The sequence below is a fragment of the Lycium barbarum genome, chromosome 11 (genome assembly GCF_019175385.1).
Source record: "Lycium barbarum isolate Lr01 chromosome 11, ASM1917538v2, whole genome shotgun sequence".
NCBI classification, from domain to species: domain Eukaryota; kingdom Viridiplantae; phylum Streptophyta; class Magnoliopsida; order Solanales; family Solanaceae; genus Lycium; species Lycium barbarum.
Window position 1 is genome coordinate 103,243,543 of NC_083347.1, and position 22,784 is coordinate 103,266,326.

At 35.0% G+C, this 22,784-nt stretch overlaps 1 pseudogene; it reads right to left on the reverse strand.

Annotated features, from left to right (window-relative positions):
- Positions 1–667: 667 nt before the first annotated feature.
- On the reverse strand, positions 668–22,391 carry LOC132617672 (patatin-like protein 3; annotated as a pseudogene).
- Positions 22,392–22,784: the final 393 nt, after the last annotated feature.

A 22,784-nucleotide genomic window follows, 5' to 3' on the forward strand; every position in this document is an offset into this window, starting at 1 on the left:
CTCAAGGTAATACCTTGTGGGATGGAATTATTTTAGTTTAATCTCTCCTATTCACTAATTTAATATTTGCTTATTTATGATCGAGACACTTTTTTATTCCTTATCTATGATCGAGAGGCTATTTTATTTCTTCTTCTTTATTCTCGATGATCATGTGAAAAACTCTTGTTATAAGTTTTATGTATTGCTCGCCAATATTTTTGGGTTTTGAAACGTATTCACCAAAGCTGTTAGGTTACTTGCTTAATATTCTCGACATTATTCATTTCTTTGCTAGGAAAGAAGTGATTGAATCCCCCTCTCTTGTTTCAAGAGATTGTACTGTTTGTTAGAAGATTGGAGGATGATGATATCTCCAACACTTTGGCCATCAAAAGATGATGGAGGTTCAAACTTCAGACCACACAAGTCTCTATGGGTTGATGTTATGCAAGTTAAGTATTGCATAAGAGTCCATCCCGTGATTGAAGCTTGGACATCAGGCAACTTCCAAGCATGGAAACAATGTGATTTGGAGAATCAATAAAGGGAATTGTAGTCTATGGTGGGAGAACTCGACAGAAAATTGAGCTCTTGTCAGACTAAATCCGGGTTCTATTTCAAATTCAAAAAAATGTGCATAGACAACCATAATGAACTTGTATTATGATTTACTTCTATTGTACTATTTGTATATAAATCATTTATATTAGCACATAAACAGGGATTATACAACTCGAGAAATTTTATCTCTTGAGAGATTCATCCTGATTTTACAATAAATACCCTTCAATTCATGAACATAATAATTGAAGCTAACAAAAAAACTTAAAATAAATCTCACCGTTGGTGGTATGATACATCCCTGTAAATTAATATAGTCAACTCCTTAGTTTCTTTTCGAGTGAAAGCAAGTTAGCAAAACGGATAAGAGCTTCTTCATTGGTGCCCTCCCCATGAACTGGTTCATATTGGCCTGTCTCCAGGTTAACCCTTGACACTGGCTTTTTCAATAGATTTTCACCAATTTGCACAAGTGTCTCCATGTTTTTTGGGGTTGCTATATCCAATGATGCAGCATCCCCAATCAAATTATCATCCTGTCCAAAATATATATAGAAAGTCAACATGAAGGGAGTGCGTGTGTTCTCATGGTAGTAGCTTTTGTCTAGATTTTGTATATATATTAATAACATTACGAAATATCGAGAAATATTTTACTGTGAACTCAAGTATTATACATTGTATATTAACTTGAGATCGTAGTAGGAATTCGTAAACTTCAAATCCTTGATCCGCTTCTGTTCAGGGACCATTATATAAATAACAGGGTTAATTTAATGAATCGTCATCAAACTAAGCGTCGACTACAACAAAGTAGATAATAAAACTAAATTTCACAACCAAAAAGTACAACTATTCATCAACCCGGTTCCAAGAATTACAATTAAAGTACCTCCACATATGATTATATTGTCAAATTAATAACATCAAATCCATAGAAAATGTGTCGTTGCTTCCGATATTTACCCCCATTTACTCATATTTCGACCAATTCTTACTCCTAGTTAGATCGGACGGTGAAATATATATCAACAAACATAATATATGGAAGTTGAACTTAACTACGTGCCGATGATGTAGTAGTGCTATTAACTATTTGATAGTGCTAATAATTATTTGACAAGTTTGCCTTATCTAGTAGTTTAGTTGTAATTTCCGCCGCCAAAATTTTGTTTTATGACTTTCTTGAATAAACCCTTATTAAGAAAGGAAGAATTTGCATCAGATATCTTAATTTCTACTCAAACATGGGTTTGATTCACATTCCATACATGTTATTAAAAAGATTTATCATCTGAAAATAGGGAAAAATGAAATCTTTTTCTAAAGAAATGTGTTGAGAAAGGGCATAAGTGATCTGCTTTTGTTCTGTAGAGGAGTTCTAGTGTCAGTGAACCTACTATTTGCTTGTTTTCAACACTTTTCTCATGCCTCTAGCCTAACATTAAAGAAGCCTATAACAGCTCAATTTTCTTTGGAGGAGTTCCAGTAGAGGAACAGAACCTGATACTTGAATTACTTGGTATCCCGCAGGGGTCAATACCAGTTAGGTACTTGAGGGTACCTTTAAGCACAAGAGGATTTCTTTGATTCAGTGTCAGCCTCTAGTAGAGAGGATGGTGGGGAGAATCACATCTTGGACAGCTAAATTTCTGTCATATGATGGTAGGCTCCAGCTTATCAAAAGCATCTTAGTTGCACTGCAAACATTCTGGTGTAAAATATTCATCTTACCCAAGAAGATCATCAAGCAGGTGGAAAGTATCTGTAGAAGGTACTTGTGGACTAGAGAGAATGAGCTATGTAAGAAGGCTCTCTTAAAATGTTTGCCTGCCAAAGTCATGAGAGGTTTTAATGTGATGTGTATAGCTACCCGAAACAAAGCAGCAGTATGCAAACATTTCTGAAATCTGTGCAGGAAAAAGGACAGGCTATAGATCCATATTTAGTATGTCAAGGGGCAAAGTAAATGGGATCTCCATCCCAAACAGGCATCATGGGTGGTAGGGAAAATCTTTAAGGCCAGGGATACTTTTGCAAATGCAGGTTATTCACAAGATGAGATTCTAAACATGGAACAATTCTCTATTAAGAAGGTTTATAACAAGTTAAGGAAAGTATTTGTCAATGTGAAGAGGATGACTTGCAACAATTGTAGCTGTCCAAAGAGCATATTCATCCTACAACTAGTTGCTCTGAGAAGAATATATACAAAAGACAGGCTTGCCAAATGGGGATTAATACAGAATAAGGTGTGCCCTTTGTGTGAGGATGTGGATGAATCCATAGATCATTACTTTTTGAATGCACATTCTCTAGTGTACTGTGGACAACATTGCTCAGATGGCAGGGAATTCATAGAATAGCAATGGATTGTCAACAGGAGATGAACTGGGAAGTCACTAATGCCAATGGCCAAAATGCAGTAGCAAATATATATAAGTTAATCCTGCTTGCCAATGTTTACCATTTAGGATTGAAAGGAACCAAAGGCAGCTCCAAGGGTAGAAGAGTACTATGAGGCAATTAGGCAGGTCTATTTTCCAGGAAGTTCACAGTAGAGGTGCTTGCTTTGTCAAAACTGCAGGAATACTGAGAGGACTAGATTACTATCCTCATTCCTAACAGTTGTAATAGGCTGGAATTACATTAGTTGATAGATGATTGCTAGTTGTTTCTTTTTTTACTGAAGCCTAACCAGTTAGGTTTTTTGGATTTTTGCTCTTCACTTGTACAAAACTTTGCCCTGGTAATATATACATACAGTTACCAAAATAAAATAGAACCTTGCAATGAGATAGTGCTTACACCTGAATCCTGAAGTAATTCTTTTCATTGCGAAGGGTTTGAAACATTGTTGAAACATGTATGTCCACCATATCAGCACTTGCATCGCTAAAAACATCTATTATTGGAGTGTCACCATTGTTGTATATCCAACCAAGTGAGCTCCACTTTGAAGCCGACACTGCGTTATACTTCTCGTGGTGCTTGCCAATACCTGTGCCTAATGATAGAACCAACATTTTCTTGCTGTCCATTGTTTCCATGTCCTCATACTGATAGTTTGTCATCATTATTTCTTTTGAAATGTGTGTGATTGCCATCAGGGTCTATCAAAAAAGTTATATAAATTTGTAGTATAGTATGGAAATCTGTCGATATTGATTCAGCATAAGTAATTGATATGGAGTTTATGTTTTATGCACCGACAACCGACAGTGTAAGGAATATTTACACAATCATATCACTTATAAAATAAATACATTTAAATTTCTATAATAAACATTAGTTATCGGTCGGAGGGAGCTCTAGGATTTAAGATTTATGAGTTCCTACAATGATCTCAAGTTAAAATACGACAATAATTGAATTTGACTCAAACATTTATAGATTTAGTGAACTTCTTAATACATATACATAATTTGAGTTCACGTGAACATGTAGCTTACATGGGTAGATCCACTCATGTTCATCCCATGTATCTTAAAAAAAAAAAAAAATTACATTGATATCTTAAAAAATATTGACATCTCCATGAACATGGTAAAATAGTATAACTAACCTTCTATATATGATAGATCACATTGATATCTTAAAAAAAAAAATATTTACACTAATATCACTTAAACCCTTTGATATGAGTTTTAACTTAAATGCACCAATTCATTTGTAATATATCTGCACTATCAAGTCACATTTACTATTATAGCAAGTTATATGTCTTACCTTCATGATTACAAATCAAATCCTACTTTTTACGAAGCAATATAAATATCTTTTGAATGACCCATTAGCGAAAGAAAACATTATTTTGTTCGTGTATATAAGTTAAACTTTTAACATGTGCTTATATTCGTTTTTCCAAGAGTTTAATTTCTACAAATTGACATTATAAAATAATTCTTTACACTATATTTATCACCTAAATTAAAAGATAATCATAACCATTCACTTAAAGTAAAATTAGTAACCTGAAAAACAAGTAAAGTTACCTATAACATGTTAAAATACCCGTATATAAGTTAAATCCTTTATCTAAATGGATACTTACTGGATTATTTGCAGCTACAGCTCCATCAATAAGATCAAATGGGTGCGGTCTCCCTGCAGCATCCCTAGTCTCGAAATAGTGTACCGGGAAGTAGGTGGGGGCTGCAGAGGTACTGAGGCAAATGTCGGACAATAGAGCATCCTTTGAGACATTCGCTCTGGCCTATAAACAAATTTGAATAACAATAACCATCATGTTCAATGTGTAGAAACATAAAAAGTTCTTGTGAAGAAGTCAATATCTAGTGTTTGATTACCAGATCAAACGGTAGAAATTGAGTTCTGTCGTTTATGAGTGGAAGTCTTTTCTTTACAGTTATCCTAAGTTTTAACTTCATAATATTACTTACTCCAATTAGTGTAGTACTTATACATAATTATTGATCTTTAATAACACTCTTTAATTTGCTAATATCTTTATTCAACTTTATATTTAAAAAAAAAAAATTCACTCACTAACCATGAAAAATATTTTTTTCTAAGCGAAACAGCTTTCATGAAAAATGAGTCTTGTCATACCAAACCAAACGAACTATAAAGAAGTGCCTTTAGATAAATAGCACTATACATCAACAGTAGTGAAGATAATGGGTTGAAAGCGCTTGATATCAAAAGTTGGAATGACTGTATGAGTTAACATCTGCTTTATAGTAAGGTTGCCTCATATTGAATCAACTAATAATCTCAAGTACTTGCCATCATACTTTGGTCCCCCAAAGAAATTTGCGATCGTATTCACGAAGCTGTTGCGCCTGCATATTACATATATATTTACATGTTCAAAAAAAACTTGTCCTTAGTACGTCGATCATCAAAAGAATTTTGGGAAATAATAACTCACAAGAATAATATTCACGGCATATAATGAGAACAAGAGAGTAACAAGGCACCAAATGCTTTTAGTGTGAAAAATATAATACTCGAGTTGAGCAATGAAATACATCTATGGTGAGAAATTTAACACTTAGTACTATCCAAAGACTAGTACAAACTTAAAAGAAATAACCGTTTTTTATTTCACACACCTCACTATATGCTACTCTCACTTTCTATTTTTTCACATATTATTTTCTTACAGTGTCTGTGGATCACTCTCTATGCTCGATATTGTTTCTCACTAATTTTTGTGTGTTTACACAATCACCCAAGAAAAAACAAAAGCCAGTTGTGTTTTTTCTATCATCAATATCCGCCACATAATCACTATCGCAAAATCCCACAAGGCTGAAATCATTAGAAGAAGAATAAAATAACCTAAAGTCAATTCTCTTAGGTAACTAAAGAACTCTTCTAGCAACCTTCAAGTGAATAGAAGTTGGAGCTTTTATGAAGCGATTTACTACTCCAGCTTCAAATAGTATATCCGGTCTTTCATAGGTCAAATATCTCAAACTTCCCACAAGACTTTTTAAAAGAGTGAACTCCACTTTTTCTCCATCAAGATGCCTTCCTCCATTTGCTACACTTCTAGGCCCAAGCAATATAACATGAGCCCTATGTTCGTCATCTAGAACTCACGAGACATAGTTTTCTTGAAAGCTTCAAATAAACTTGGGTTATCATCTACAGAATTAAGATCATAAACACAAAGAAAGACAACCAAATTATCTCCATTAGAATGAACTTTAATGTAAAGAACATATAGACAATGAATAAACCTTTTGTCTTGAAAGCACTTGTCAATGCGACTACTCCATGCTCATGAAGCTTGCTTCAATCTATATAAAGCTTTCTTCAACCTCAACACTTTATCATCATAATTACTTACCACAAAGATTGACGGTTGCTCAACATAGACTTCCTCTCCAAGATAGTCATTCAAGAATGCTGACTTGACATCTAGTTGATGAATCTTCCATTTCATTTGTGCCGCCAAAGATATAAAAAATGAATCGTGTCCATGCGGGCAACAGGCACAGAGACTTCCTCATAGTCAATGTCATGCCTTTGCTTGTAGTCTTTAGTCGCAAATATTTCCTCGTATCTCTCTACTTCTCCATTAGCATTCTTATTTTCTTGTATATCCACTTCACTCTAATGGCATGATTACCCTTAGGAAGAATTGTTAGCTCCCAAGTGTTGTATTTTCAATTGCCTTGATCTCTTGCTTCATAGCTCGTCTACACCTTTTATCTGTAACATATTTATTTAAGTTTTTTGATTCACTATCAGCAAAGGGACAATACAAAAAAGTAAAAGTAGTAATCTCTCTAGTATCATCATAGAGCTCTTGAATATTCCTCATCCTCAGGGGCCTTTCACTTGAACTTTCTTGAGTAGAAGGAGATGCCAAATTTTCTAAATAAGGATGTGAGGTTGCATCTTGTTTAGGTGTCATGCATGGTCTCTTGTTCTTCTTCATCTCCAAAGTATGGAAGAAAAACATATGTCCCTTCTTTCTAAGACCCTGAATTGCATGCTGCTTATTTATCAAATTCAACATCTTGACTCACACCCAGTTTACTGTTTCTTGGGTTGATAATTTATAGCTTTTTGAACTTGTGACATAGCTAATAAGTACATGCTTCACACTTCGATCATCAAATTTAGCTCTCCGTTATTGTGGTACGTGAGCATAGACTATGCTCTCCAAAATTCTTAAGTACTTGACACTTGACTTTCTTCCACTCCATGCTTCTTGAGGACTTTGATCTCACATTTCTTGTTGGAGACCTGTTACTCAAATAAAATGCATAAGAAACAGCCTCGACCAAAAATTCCTTGGGCATACTCTTAACTTTCAACATACATCTAGCCATATTAAGAATTGTTCTATTCTTATTTCTTTGCAACTCCATTTTGTTGTGGTAAGTAAGATACTATTATAGGAAGGTGGATTCCATGAGACTGACAAAATTCATTAAATTCTTTTGAAGTGAATTCACATCCTTTATCAGACCTTAAAGCTTTTATTTTATAGATGCTTTCTTTTTCCACAAGTGCTTTAAAAAATTTAAATGCAACAAAGGCTTCAATTTTTGCCTCAAAAAATAGAACAAAGTCTTTCTGCTGAAATCATCATTAACGAGAAAGAAGTATTTACTTTTACCAAAAGAATGTGAATTGATTAGCTAACACGAATCGGTATGAACAAGCTGGAGTGGCTTGGTTACTCTTGACGCTATCTCCTTCTGAAAACTCCTCCTTGCATGTTTTTCAAGAAGACAAGCTTCTGAGAAATGATTGAGATGGTTAATTATAGGAATCCATTATACCGTATTCTCTTCTTCCATTAATTTGAGTGCTTCAAAATTCACGTGCCCAAATTGCGTGTGTGAATATCATGATTCATCTTTCACATTAGTCTTCAACACTTTGCATCAAGGTCTTAATATTCAAACAAATACAACCTATTCTTTTTCATATGCACTCTAGCAATAAAATTGCTAGTTGAATCTCTAAGCCAAAAATGCATATATTTCATATGAATATAGTATCTTTTTTTCAAGAAGTTAGAGCAAATTCAAAATATTATTTTTCAATTTTGGCACATTATAAACATATTTAATCAACTTGTGGTCACCATTTTTAGAGGAGATTAGAATCGTATAGATGTTGGGTTTAATAGATAGGTTGAATGGGAAATGGAGGGAAAAGAAGTGGAGGGAAAAATGAGTTGTTCCCTCTTGCTTTATGAAATAAGCATTTGTCCCTCATAGGTAGGGGTGTACAAAGTAAACCGACAAACCGCACCAAACCGATAAACCGAGTCAAACCGAAAAAAAAACCCGACTAGTGATTTGGTTTGACTTGGTTTGGTGTTGAAAAAAAAAACCCGACCATAATTGGTTTGGTTTGGTTTTAACTAAAAAAAGTCAAACCGAACCAAACCAACCCGACATTACATGTATTCAATTTTTAAAATATTTTATACATAAAAATATTTATTTGGAATGTAATTTATAAATATTTCTTAAAATTTTTCGTAGTTTTTTATCTATTATCATATTATTCAAGCTTGAACTTAGAATTTTAAACGTCAATAAGTTTTATATCCTATGGATGTTAGTAACTCAAATAAAATCCAAAACCAAACCAACTCAACACTAATGCTAACAAAAGAAATTCAATTTACCATTAGGAATGACAATGATGTTGGATATCTATTCTTTAGTTTTGCATAATTGATTTAGAGAGTGAAAATACATAACTTAAGTTTTTTTTTCTCTGTCATGTAATTGATACTTATTTGTCGTACTTATTTTAGCATGACTTAATATTTTTAGATTATGGTCATTTTCTTTATGGCTTGTTAATTAGCAATATTTATGTTAACCGATTTTATTAGCTTTTGTTAAATATTTTAATACAATGTCATCACTCTTCTCACATTTTGTGTTATTTTCTTAAGAAACACCTTAATTATATAGTTGTACCTTACTAGGACTAAAGAAATATTTGAAGTAAAAGTTATATGTTTTGTATCAAGACTATTCCGAAAAAAAACCCGAAAAACCCGAGAAAACCGAATAACCCGAGAAAACCCGAGGTTGAAAAACCCGAATTTTATTGGTTTGGTTTGGTGTATAAATTTAAAAACCCGACGCAATTGGTTTGGTTTGGTGTTTAAAAAATCCGAACCAACCCGGTCCATGTACACCCCTACTCATAGGTGGTGAAAAGAAAAGTTCTCCTACTTAAAAGTAGAAGCACTCCTTCGTGTTGCTAAAGGGTCAAGAAGAGGGTCTCTCCTCGCTCCGTCATCGTCGCTCGGCTTTGGCTTCGACTTCGGTCAAATGATCTGATTGATTGATAATCTTTTTGGACCAAATTTCCTTTAATTTTAATTATTTGATTGAAAACCAGCGCTTTATGATTACTGAGGCTTGGAAGCATGCAGATTTTTTGTGCAAAGGATACATCCTTAGTGCACTAGATGATGATCTGTATAATGTCTACAGTTCTGCCAAAACTTCAAAAGAATTATGGCTTGCACTCGAAAAGAAGTATAAAACTGAAGATGCATGCTTGAAAAAATTTGTGGTTGCCAAGTTGCTTGACTACAAGATGACAGACAGTAAAACTGTTGGAACCCAAGTTCAAGAACTCCAAGTCCTTATCCATTACCTTATTGCTGAAGGTATGGTGATCAACGAGGCATTTCAAGTAACTGCTGTGATTAAGAAGTTGCCTCCTTCATTGAGAGACTTCAAGAACTATCTGAAACACAAGCGTAAGGAACTGTCTGTTACACCCCGAAAATTTTTGTGTTACCAAGACTGTCGACGACTTAGTATGAGCTCAAGGGAGAGCAAAGTTACACAAGGATTAGGAATAAAGATTATATTATCTGAGTATAAGAATGTATATATATGACATTTGGAGATCGTACGGGGTAAATCGGTTAACAAGTTACTTGATGATAGCACTCGTAACCATAAGTTAAGGTGGGGCCCACACATCGGGACTTTATAAAATACATATGAAGAGATATATGGGTAGTACATGCGAGGTTGAGCAAGTCCTAAGAAGGACCCATAAGCCAAAATGAGTGTAAGCCCTCCAAAAGGACGATTTAAGAAAACGTTTTCGGATGACCTGCCTTGGAGGGGCGAAAACGGCATTATATGTTTGGAATTTGGAAAAACACCAAGAAATAAAAGTTGTAGATAATTGAAAGAGCTTTCCAACCATAGGTCGTGGGCCCTCACACCATATCGGGATCAAAAGTTATGGCCATTTTAGTAACCGGACCTTAAGCTGCCAAAAAAAAACAAAGAGAAGCTCCGCGGGCCCTACAAGGGGAGGTCGGTGAAACCGACCTAGGGGGCCTATAAATACCCCATAAATCTGTTCTTTTCAGCAAATTAACCTTCTAAAAGTTCCTAGAAAATTCTCTACACCTCTGCCAAATATTATAGTCCAATAAATCAAGAATTTGGCAAGATTACGCCAAACTAGTCCGTGAAAGGTGATTATTCTTGCTTTTGCTTACGCTTGGTGTTGGAAAAAGGTTGATGTGGCTGAGTTTCTTCAAGTTTAAGGTATGTTATTTATTCCAGCTCTTATTTTGAATTTATTTGAAGGTCTAGCAAGCTTTAAAAATGAAAATAGTTATGGAGGAAGGGTCATAAAGTGTCGTGTTGTAGTTGTTGCGTTTATGGACTGTTTTGAACATGTTGTGGTAGTGTGGATGAACTGATTTATGCGTATAAAAATGGTATCTAACATTGTTGGTGTGTTGGTGAGATTATATTCCTTGATTGGGATGAAAGGAAGTGCATATTGTTGTTGCATGTTGAAAAACATCGTGTGGGATGTTTATGAAATATATTGGTATGAATAATAGTGTTGTGATGTTGATATTGTTGGAATAATTGTTGGTATTGTTGTTGGTTTGGCCGGGTTGAATTCCCGGATTGTTGTTGATTAAAATTAGCCGAGCTAGAATCTCGGGGATGGTGTATTTACAGGGGAGATACTGCCGAAATTTCGGCAGATTATAAATGAATTCATTTAAAGGATTAAGACAAGTGTATGATGCTGAGTCTAATGATTATGTCAATCTTCTTGAATGTAGACAAACAAGTTGGACGAATAGGCGTAGCTAGTAAGGCGCGACACAAGTATGTTAAGGCTCGACCCCTTCCTTCTTTGGCATGATCTCTATGTCGCAAGTTTACGAATGTTTCCATTGTTTCCTTATCTTCAAAAGTTAGAAGCCTATGACACTAAGGTATAAGTATTTCCCTAATAGTTTACAAACTGTTTTCCAAAATACCCATATTTTTCCAAAAACCAAGTTTTAAGAAGTTGAAAACTTTTATGACTAGAACGACGAATATGATTCTTATAATGACAATGATAATGCCAGATATGAGAAAACGTCTATGATGAGTATGTTAAGAATGGTTCCATGTTGGAAAATCCTAAGTTATGGGTTCGATACGAATATGGGAATATTGAGTTATTTCTTGATTCTCAACTTTACTCCTTGATAACAATTCTATTTTCTTTCAAAAACTTTAAAGCATATGATTCAACGTCTTATGAAATTTATGATCTTATCCTATGTTATTTGCCATTAGTCTCATCTTATATAATTGTTCCTTCAAGGTGAGACGTGACGACCATGATGATTCCATAATATAATCGGAGGTTACCGACCTTACGTCACTCCGATAGAGTTGTAGTTTTTCTTTGGGCTCTCCTGCATGTTATGATATGATATATGTATATATATGTATATGGGGAAGATGGGAAAAAGGGCAGAGCGCTATAGACGCTGGGATATACACACGGTACATGTATCCGTATTTGACATGATATCATCCCGGACGCGGGGTGCCCGGACGCGGGATATATATAAATAATTATGGTTAAATGGATCGGCTGCCGACGCCTCGGCAACATGACATGTTCTATTTTCATACATATATGAACAAGAAATGTCTTTCAAAGGAAAGATAAGCATGCATGGCATCCGCCCTCAGAGGCACTCACATGTACAGGTTATTCCCTTATCTTATGATATTCACATGTACAGGTTATTCCTTTACCTTATGATATGTTCTATGCTTCCATACAGTTAATATTCATCTCTTACTATGTTTCTATTTATGCCTTACATACTCAGTATATTGCTCGTACTGACCCCTCTTCTTCGGGGGCTGCGTTTCATGCCGCGCAGGTACACCCAGACGAGCAGAAGCTAGTATAGAAGGGGTTCCAGTGAAGTTGGTAGATCCCACTTGGTCCTGGGAGTGTTGCCGAGTCAGATCTTGTGTGCTAGAATTTCTGAGTCGATGTTAGAGACTTTGCAGACAGAGTCGTGGGTATCGGGAGTCAGTCTGTCAGCGGCTCCATCAGCCGATGTGTCAGTTTGTATTATGATATAAGTTTTACACAGCTACAGATTTTATTTGATTTAAGAGTAGCAAAAAAAAAAGGGAAAATACTTCAGTAAGCTTTATTATATATACCTGATTTAGAGGTTCAAAGGATTATCTATGTAAGGTGAGTCAGCGGGTTCGCTCGGCTCTGAATATGGGGTCGGGTGCCCATCACACCCTAGTAAAGTCGGGGTGTGACACTGTCGCTAGAAGATCTTGTGATTCGCTTGAAGATTGAGGAAAATAATAAATTTACTGAAAAGAAGTCGCGTGGAAATTCAACGATTGTGGGAGCGAACATCGTTGAAGGAGTTGCACCAAAGAATAAGAAAAGGAAGAAACCTTTTGGAAAGAGTAAGGAGCAGAACAAGAAAAAATTCAAGGGCAATTGCTATAATTGTGGGAAAGCTGGCCACAAAACCCAGATTGTCGTCTCCCTAAAAAGGACAAGGGAAAGGGACAAACCAATATGGTGGAGAAGAATGATGACATGGATGATCTGTGTGCAATGCTATCGGAGTGCAATTTGGTTGGAAACCTAAAGGAGTGGTGGCTTGATTCTGGTGCCACTCGACATGTTTGAGCTGTAAAAGAACCATTTGCAACCTATGCTCCCGCTGGACCCGAAGAGGAACTGTTTATGGGAAATACTGCAACAGCCAAGGTTGAAGGATATGGGAAGATACTTCTGAAGATGACTTCCGGCAAGGTGCTAACTCTCAACAACGTTCTGCACGTTCCAACAATTAGGAAGAATTTAGTTTCAGTCGGACTACTCGTCAAAAACGGGTTTAAATGCGTGCTGGCTAGTGAGAAAATAGTAATAAGTAAGAATGATATGTTCATAGGAAAGGGCTACCTCACCGAAGGCCTTTTCAAACTCAATGTAATGGTTGTTGACAGTATTAATAAGAATTCAGCTTCGTCTTACTTATTGGAGTCAAATGATTTATGGCATGTTCATTTAGGATATGTCAACTACAAACTCTTGCGAAAATTGATTAATTTAGAAGTCTTGCCTAAATTCAAGTGTAATAAATCAAAATGTGAAATCTGTGTTGAATCTAAATTTGTTAAACATCCATATAAGTCTATTGATAGGAGTTCAAATCCTTTAGACTTAATCCACACAGATATATGTGATATGAAGTCAATACCATCTCGCGGTGGGAAAAAGTATTTTATAACTTTTATTGACGATTGTACTCGATATTGTTATGTGTATTTGCTTAATAGTAAGGATGAAGCAATTGATGCATTTAAGCAATACAAGAACGAAGTGGAAAATCAATTGAATAAAAAGATAAAAATGATTAGAAGTGATAGGGGTGGAGAGTACGAATCTCCTTTTGCAGAGATATGTTTAAAATATGGAATTATTCATCAAACTACTGCCCCCTACATACCACAATCAAATGGAATTGCAGAAAGGAAAAATCGAACATTAAAGGAAATGATGAATGCTTTATTAATAAGTTTCGGTTTACCGCTGAGCTTGTGGGGGGAAGCTATCCTTACAACTAATCGAATACTCAACAGGGTGCCCCATATCAAAACACAATCTATTCACAATCTATTCCATATGAACTATGGAAAAGAAGAAAACCCAACTTGAAATATTTCAAAGTGTGGGGGTGTTTAGCAAAGGTCCAAGTTCCTTTGCCCAAAAGGGTAAAAATCGGACCAAAAATTGTGGATTGTGTTTTTATTGGCTATGCTACAAATAACAAAGCTTGTCGGTTTTTGGTTCACAAATCGGACAATCCCGAAATTCATGTTAATACGGTAATTGAATCAGACAATGTTGAATTCTTTGAAAACATTTATCCGTATAAAACTGAATGTGAGTCGTCAAGTGAAAGATCTAAACGGCCGCGGGAAGAACCAAAGGAAAGTAAACCAAGTGAAGATGATCCAAGGCGTAGCAAACGTCAAAGGACATCTACTTCCTTTGGACCAGATTTTGTGACATTTTTGCTTGAAAATGAGCCTCAAACATTTAAAGCAGCAATGTCTTCTTCTGATTCAACATTTTGAAAAAAGGCAGTCAATTGTGAGATTGAATCAATTTTAAACAACCATACATGGGAATTGGTTGATCTTCCTCCTGGAAATAAACCTTTAGGATCAAAATGGATCTTTAAAAGGAAAATGAAAGCTGATGGCACTATTGACAAATATAAGGCAAGACTTGTGGTCAAAGGTTATAGACAAAAAGAAGGCCTTGATTACTTTGACACATATTCACCGGTAACAAGGATAACATATATTCGGGTGTTAGTGGCACTGGCAGTCGTATATGGTCTTGAAATCCATCAAATGGATGTCAAGACAGCTTTCTTAAATGGAGAATTGGAGGAAGAAATTTACATGGAACAACCTGAGGGTTTTGTGGTTCCTGGTAAAGAAAGGAAAGTGTGCAAACTTGTTAAGTCACTTTATGGACTTAAACAAGCACCCAAATAATGGCATGCGAAATTTGACCAAACAATGTTGGCAAATGGATTCAAGATTAATGAGTGTGACAAATGTGTTTACATTAAAAATACTCCAAATCATGAAGTCATTGTTTGTTTATATGTTGATGACATGTTGATAATGAGCAGAGATATTGCCGATGTAAATGCTACGAAGCGTATGCTTGCTAGCAAATTTGACATGAAAGACTTAGGAGTTGCTGATTTGATCTTAGGAATTAGGATCCATAAAACTCCACAAGGTCTAGCATTATCTCAGTCACATTATATTGAAAAGGTACTTGACAAGTTCAATTATTTAAATTTTAATGTCGCAAAGACTCCCATTGATGTAAGTTTTGCACTTCAAAAGAATGAAGGTGAAAGTGACTCACAATTGGACTATGCACGAGTCTTGGGAAGTTTGATGTATATTATGAATTGTACACGACCAGACATAGCATGTGCTATTAGCAAGCTGAGTCGATTCACGAGTAATCCCAATCAAACTCATTGGATGGCAATGAAACGAGTATTGGGGTATTTGAAACACACCCAAAACTATGCTTTGCATTATAATAAATATCCCGCAGTAATTGAGGGATATAGTGATGCAAACCGGATCACCGGATCATCTGAAGTTTAAATCCACGAGTGGATATGTTTTCACCATTGGTGGAGGAGCAGTGTCTTAGAAATCATCAAAACAAACATGCATGGCCCGCTCTACAATGGAATCTGAATTTATAGCTTTAGACAAGGCTGGTGAAGAAGCTGAATGGCTCCGAAATTTCTTGGAAGATATTCCATTTTGGCCCAAACCTTTGGCACCTATATGTATACATTGTGATAGCCAAGCAGCAATAGGTAGGGCAGGGAGCATTATGTATAACGAAAAATCGCATCACATTCGACGGCGACACAATACCGTTAGACAATTACTCTCTAGTGGTGCTATCACTATTGACTATCTAAAGTCAAGAGATAATGTATCGGATCCGCTAACAAAAGGCCTATCTAGAGAGGCTGTTGAAAGATTATCGAGGGGAATGGGGTTAAGGCCTAGACAAGTCATCATGGCGGTAACTCTACCTAGCAGACTGGAGATCCCAGGAGCTAGGTTCAAAGAGATCAAACAAAGTTATGAATGACGGTTCAACATTGTCAAATAACTCAACCCATTCTCGTGATGAAGACAATGTTCAGAAACAAGAATAAAACCTTAAGGATTTTTAATCTGTTAATAAAGCATTAAAGTTTTTTAATGATTGTCTAAGTCTGGCAGAACATGACCGAATAGTGTGTCTATAGGACTACACGTTTAGAAATCACTTATGTGAGTGTGAAGTATAAGCCGCTTCAAGGGGAATGATGGTAAAGGCCCATTCTCTATGCATTCACGAAACCAGGCGGTGTTCATGGCTGAAACGAACACAACCGTGAGAACCATAGATGGTTGAGGGTTAATTGTGTGACTTATGTTATCTAGTTATACAACAAAGTTCGACGGTTCAAAGATATCACATCTAACGATTGATCAAGTATATCCGATATAAGTTCACTACAGAAAGTTTAAAGGGAAACCTACTTATCCAGATGCAATTAATCTTCGCTTGTTTATCACACACTTGTCCGTGCACTCCTTTATCTTATAGCCATTCCCCATTCATGTGGGGGATTTTTGGGTTTAATAGATAGGTTGAATGGAAAATGGAGGGAAAAGAAGTGGAGGGAAAAATGAGTTGTTCCCTCTTGCTTTATGAAATAAGCATTTGTCCCTCATAGGTGGTGGAAAGAAAAGTTCTTCTACTTAAAAGTATAAGCACTCCTTCGTGTTGCTAAAGGGTCAAGAAGAGGGTCCCCCCTCGCGCCGTCGTCGTCGCTCGGCTCGACTTCGGATTTGGTCAAATGATCTGATTGATTGATAATCTTTTTGGACCAAATTTCCTTTAATTTTAATTATTTAATTAATTAAAGAGTCCTGACCCGCGACCCGACCCGTTTTCTTTCTTTCCCGGATTAATTTAAAACATTTCCCTCCGTTTTTCAACGGAATTTTTCTGAAAGGTTGCAAACCTTTTCCCAAACAGGCTATATATTTCTGTTGATCCTCAGAATTTTTACTTACGAAATTTTCTGATATTCATCTTCTTCTTTCTCTGCACTTCTTAAAAACTCTCGTGTGATATACTACCTTCGAGTGGTTCGTAGTCACCTGAATTTGTTGTACCGCAATTTTGGTGAGTAAATCGTTCTATCCTGGGAGGAAAGATTCCAATACCACAGGTACATTGGGGGGGATAATTTCCTTAAGGACACACTGTGAATTCAGTGGGCTCGATTTGGTTTTCCATATACTGTTCATATTATTTTTCAGTTTCTGTTAATTTCGTTTTCTACAGTTTTGCAGAAACTGGACATATTCTGTTTTCTGTTTCAGGAATTAGTCTAACTTACTGGTTCAAAGTATTTTTTGCAATACAGATTTAATAACAACAGATCCCTCCATTTTGAATCTCTCTCCCAAAGACACATAACCTCTCGCCATTATATTAATCTCCACAAATCTGTCTTTGCATCCACACATATAATTACTTAATCCATTGTCCAAATACCACGAGAAAAAAAATCATTCGTGTCTTTTTCCTTGAGTGCTAGCAACAGTATTGACTCATCTTCTTCTTTCTCATCGTTAGTAAGGTTAGCGTTTTCTTCAACCTTGTGACGACATTCCCAAGAGTAATTACCAAATTTATGGTAATTATAACACTCAAATTTAGAGCATACCTTCTTTCATTCATTTCTTGAAAGTAACCACGTCCTCCTTCTCCTCTTTGTCAACGACCTCTGAATGTTTGGTAGCTTTGATCTTCATTGTTGAAGTAGTTAACATAACTTCTTCCTCTTTCACAACCGTCATGGCCTCTTCCTCTTTTGGTCCCTCTATATCTCTTGTCACTTCAATAACCTTTGAAGGATGCCTTGATTTCAAGAAGTTGCTCTAGTGGATCTTCTTGTCTCCTCTTGATTGTTTTTTCTTGGGCTTGTTAAGAATGCTCCAATTGATCCACAGTCATATAGTCTAAATCTTTAGACTCTTCAATAGAAAACACCACATAATCAAATTTAAGTATTAAAGATTGAAGCATCTTTTGTTCCACGCATACATCTCTCTGTACCTTCTTAATTTATTCACAACAGCCATCACTTTTGAACAATACTTTAAAATGAATTTTCGGTTCTTTAATTTTTAAAACTTCAAAATCGGTCCTTAGAATTTGAAGTTTTATCTTCTTCACTTTATGAACTCTTTGGAAAGAATTTTGTAAAATCTCCCAAACTTTTTTTGAGGTGGTTGCATCTGCCACCTTGTCAAATATGGCTTCATCCAAGCATTGGTGGATGAGAATGAGCTTGTTGATCCTTCTTCCTTGTCTTTGCCAAGACATATTTTTCATTTTGGGGAAGATTTTTCTCGTTATCGGGTTTTGTATACTCTTTGTCTACAATTTTCCACAATCTTGAGAGTCAAGAATGACTTTCATACTCAGACCCCCATTTCTCATTTTTATTGTGAGTCGGGGGTACTAAAAAGACAGTGGATCATTATTTATTATAACTCTGATACCACGTTGTTGAGAAATGATAATCACAGTAATAATATCCACGGAAAATAACATGAACAAGAGAGTAACAAGGTACCAACTCCTTTTAGTGTGGAAAATAGAATATTCGAGTTGAGCAATATAATACCACTATAATAAGAAATTTAACACTTGGTAATCTCAAAAGACTACTGCAAACTTAAAAGAAATAACCATGTTTTATGGCCAAACCCATCGACAGACACCTGTGGTCGTCTACTTCTTTCACTTGAGCACCTAAAGTGACCCTTGTTTCATTTAAATACTTCAGGTGGGTCATTCCTATTCCATTTAGACACTTTTTGCATCGTTATCGGAGCAAAACCAACACCAAAGGGGCCGCCACCTCATTGCACATCCAACCAGCCCAAAAGCCCCAATTTTTAATGGTCAAAACTCCACGAATTTGCAAATTAGTGAATTTACAATTAAAATGAGTTGGCACAATTTAATTGAGTTGGCACAATTTAAATGAGCTGGCACAATTTAATTGGTCACTTAATCCACGTAAGAGACGATTGGTGTTAGTTTTGCTCCGATAACGGTGCAAAAAGTGTCTAAGTGGAATAGGAATGACCCACCTGAAGTGTCTAAATGGAACAAGGGCCACTTTAGGTGCTGAAGTGAAAGAAGTGGACGACCACAGGTGTTTGTCGATGGGTTTGACCCTGTTTTATTTCACGCACCTCAGTGTGTACTCTCACTTTCTATTTTTTCTCATAGATTATATTCTTACATTATCTTGTTTTGTTGATTACTCTCTCTGCTGAATTTGCTTCCCACTATTTTTAGTGTGTTTACGACTGAGGAAAACTTCCTCAACAAACTTGGCTTCCAAAATCATAAAAGAAAAGCTAAAACAACGCAAAATTTGATAGCCGCAAATTTGTTTTATTACAGCCAACAGATTTTCATAGACGCATGCCTATTACCAGAGCTATCAAATGAATAGACCCCACAAAGCATAGGCGAACTCAGATTTTAGAATTAACTATATCAAAATGGATACGGTATACTTAATATTTATGTTATTAATAAATTCTCTTGCATATGTTTAAGTATTGGAGTCGAAAATATGTTGTTGAGTTGAACTCGCTAAACTGGACTAGATCCACCTCTGATTCATAACAAAGAGATTTTAAAAAAAGGGATTATCAACTACCTTAACATGGATAAGTATAGTAGTTTACCGTCTTTGAGGAAAGATGTGAGGGCAGTGCTCCATGTAGAAGCTGGAAATATCTTTTGCTGCATATAAAGGGCGATTATCCCTGTTTGGAGCTGCGAGCATACTGGTTATTAATCCACCTGTGCTTGTTCCCGCAATTACATCAAAATAATCTGCAATTCTTGCATTTGGTCCATCAAGCTTCTAACATATCCAAGTATGTTGAGGATCATTAGACTATGAATTCAGTTATATACAATGATAATGTAAAAGAATTTACAGTTTAGCTTTTATGCACTTATACCAAAAAATAGTTTTTTCATTATCAATTTTTACTTAAAAAAATAATTACGGGTGATCGTCATTAATAGTGACAAAGTAAGTAATCAAAAAATAAAATATGCTATCTCCAACCATAGGTTATTGTACACTGGTTGGTGTAAATGTTCACTAAGGGCCTGTTTGGAAAGCCACCTGGTAATTGGAATTGGTGTAATTACTAGGGTAGTAATTACACAGCCTAGTAATTACACAGTAGTGTAATTACAACGACCTGTTTGTTTGTCATAACGTAATTACAGTGTAATTACAAGTGTACTGTTTGGTTGCACAAATGTAATTACACAGTCAGTTTAATTTAAAAATAAAATTTAATTATAAAAAATTTAAAATTAATATTTAAAAAATATTGCCTTTATAAATGATATTAAATTAGTTATTAAATAACACATTGTTTCTTAAAAATATATTAATTAATAATCATATATTTGTAACTAATATTGTAACAAAAATAATTGATATATATTTTTCAAATTAATATTTAATTTTAATTAATTATAAAACTTAAAAGAAGACTTTTTTTGTGAGACCGTCATAGATTGGATGTTTGACAAAAAAATAATATTAATAAATATAATGCCATAATATTATTCAGATGTTTGACACAAAAAATCCATCAAATGTAAGTGAAAAATAAACAACATGCAATGTGAAAGCAAATAACTTAAAATTGAAAATATAACCTAAATTCAAAATCCAAAAGAAAAAGTTCAACATAATACTCTTATGTCAAATTCCAACATTACATAAGTAAGTTCCAACGTAACTTAAGTAAATAATTCAAAAGAAAGGAAAAATATAAGTCTATAACCCCATTCACAATGAAATTATACTTTAATAACGTCACATGTTATATGTCAAGTTTGTTAATAACTCATTCTTTCCAATATTAAGAGGTGTAGTTTCAAATATTAAAACAATAACACGGTTATGCTAAATGAATAAAATAAAAAAATAAAAAAAATACGAGCAACTACATGGAATCACAAGAAGTAAAGGTTGGGAATGAAAAGATAGAAAATGAAAAATAAATAATATAAAAAGAAAAATACATTTTAAAAAATAAAAATACTAAAAAAGTAAAAATAAAAAAGAAATTAAAATAATAGAAATAAAAAAATATTTAAAATCAAAAAAATTAAAATAATAGAAATAAAATAAATTAAAAATAAAAATGAATTAAAGTAAAAAATAAACAGACTAAAAAGTAACCCTGTAATTACAGGGTGTAATTACACCCAATTCTCAGCCCCCCCCCCCCCCCCCCCTGAGAATTGGAGAGTGTAATTACACCCTGTCAATTACACTCAATTCCCACCTAACTGTGTAATTACCTGGTCAAACAAACAGGCCAAACTGTGTAATTACACCCAATTCCAATTACCTGGGTGGCTTTCCAAACAGGCCCTAAGTTGCAGTGAATAAAATCCACAACTTATTATAGCAAGCTAGTTATCATTTTTTCAGAATATCAATTAATGTTTATTATAAAAATTTACATTTAATTGCCTTATAAGTGATATGAACCTAAACACTTAACTATGATATGGTGTAAACACGGCGCCAGTAAAGTTTTACCCTTAGACTATAAACAATTTGCCAAAAATTGAGGAGAAAAGAAGTACTTCCTTTGCCCAATTTGTCCCAAAAAGAAAAGACTAACTTTTATTTAAAAATAATTAACTAAAACGCTACTAAGACATCTCTATTTTTCATTGAATTTCCCACTGAAAAATGTTCAGTGTTGACTCCCACCGTTTCATATGAAAAATTAGGAAGTTTCCCACCGTTTAAATGAGAATCTGTTTCTCACCATGTGTTTTCCCGTGAGCTGGTTCGGTGGAAAAATCATATTTGGTAGCACAAATTTCCCATTGACATTCGGTGGGAAAAACTTCTATTTCTAGTAGTGAAACTTCATGTTATATCCCTAATGACATGATTTTATAGTCACACAAATATTAATGACATATTTTAGGACGCGAGTTTTAAAAGTTTACCTAATTTTGTTGTTTAAATTCTATATCCAGTCAAAAATCATGACATAAATTGGGCGGAGGAAGTACTTAGCGCAGCAAAAAAAAAGTCATAAAGTACCTGGAGCTTGGATTCAAGAAAGGCAAGAAGGGTTCCAGGAATAATGCCTCTAATTCCACCTCCATCAATGCTCAACACTGTCACCAATTTCTTTCCATTGCTACCACCACAAACACTTCTTCCAGATTGCAAAACTTGAAGGGTCACTAACAGTGTTAGTGCACCTAAGAAAGTTAACCTCCCCATTATATATAACAAAGTGCTATTGAAAGAGAGCACAGTTAATGGCATAGCTACCACCACAGACTTCTTCAGATGTGATTTTAATTTGTCGTCCTCTTGATTTTTAAATATCTTCCACCCATACCCGTGATTTACTTTATCACGTGACAGTCTTTTTCCTTGTCCAAAATTGATCTGACTTTATCTACGGTAAATAGTTAACGGTTGTTTAAACTGTCTAATTGTATTATGTTGAGTGATTTATAAAAGTGAGGATGCATGTTATCCAATCATGACTAAGTGTTAAAATGCAATGTACAAGCAAATGTCATACATCTATTACTTTATGAGACGGGGTGGAAAATCTTTTGTGAGAGGAGCAAGGTGGAGGGAGGAAGGGCAATTTGAACACCCTTCGACGGAAAATTACACTGTGTATATATAATTAAAATTATATTTTATTATATAGTAGATGTTGAATCCCCTTTGA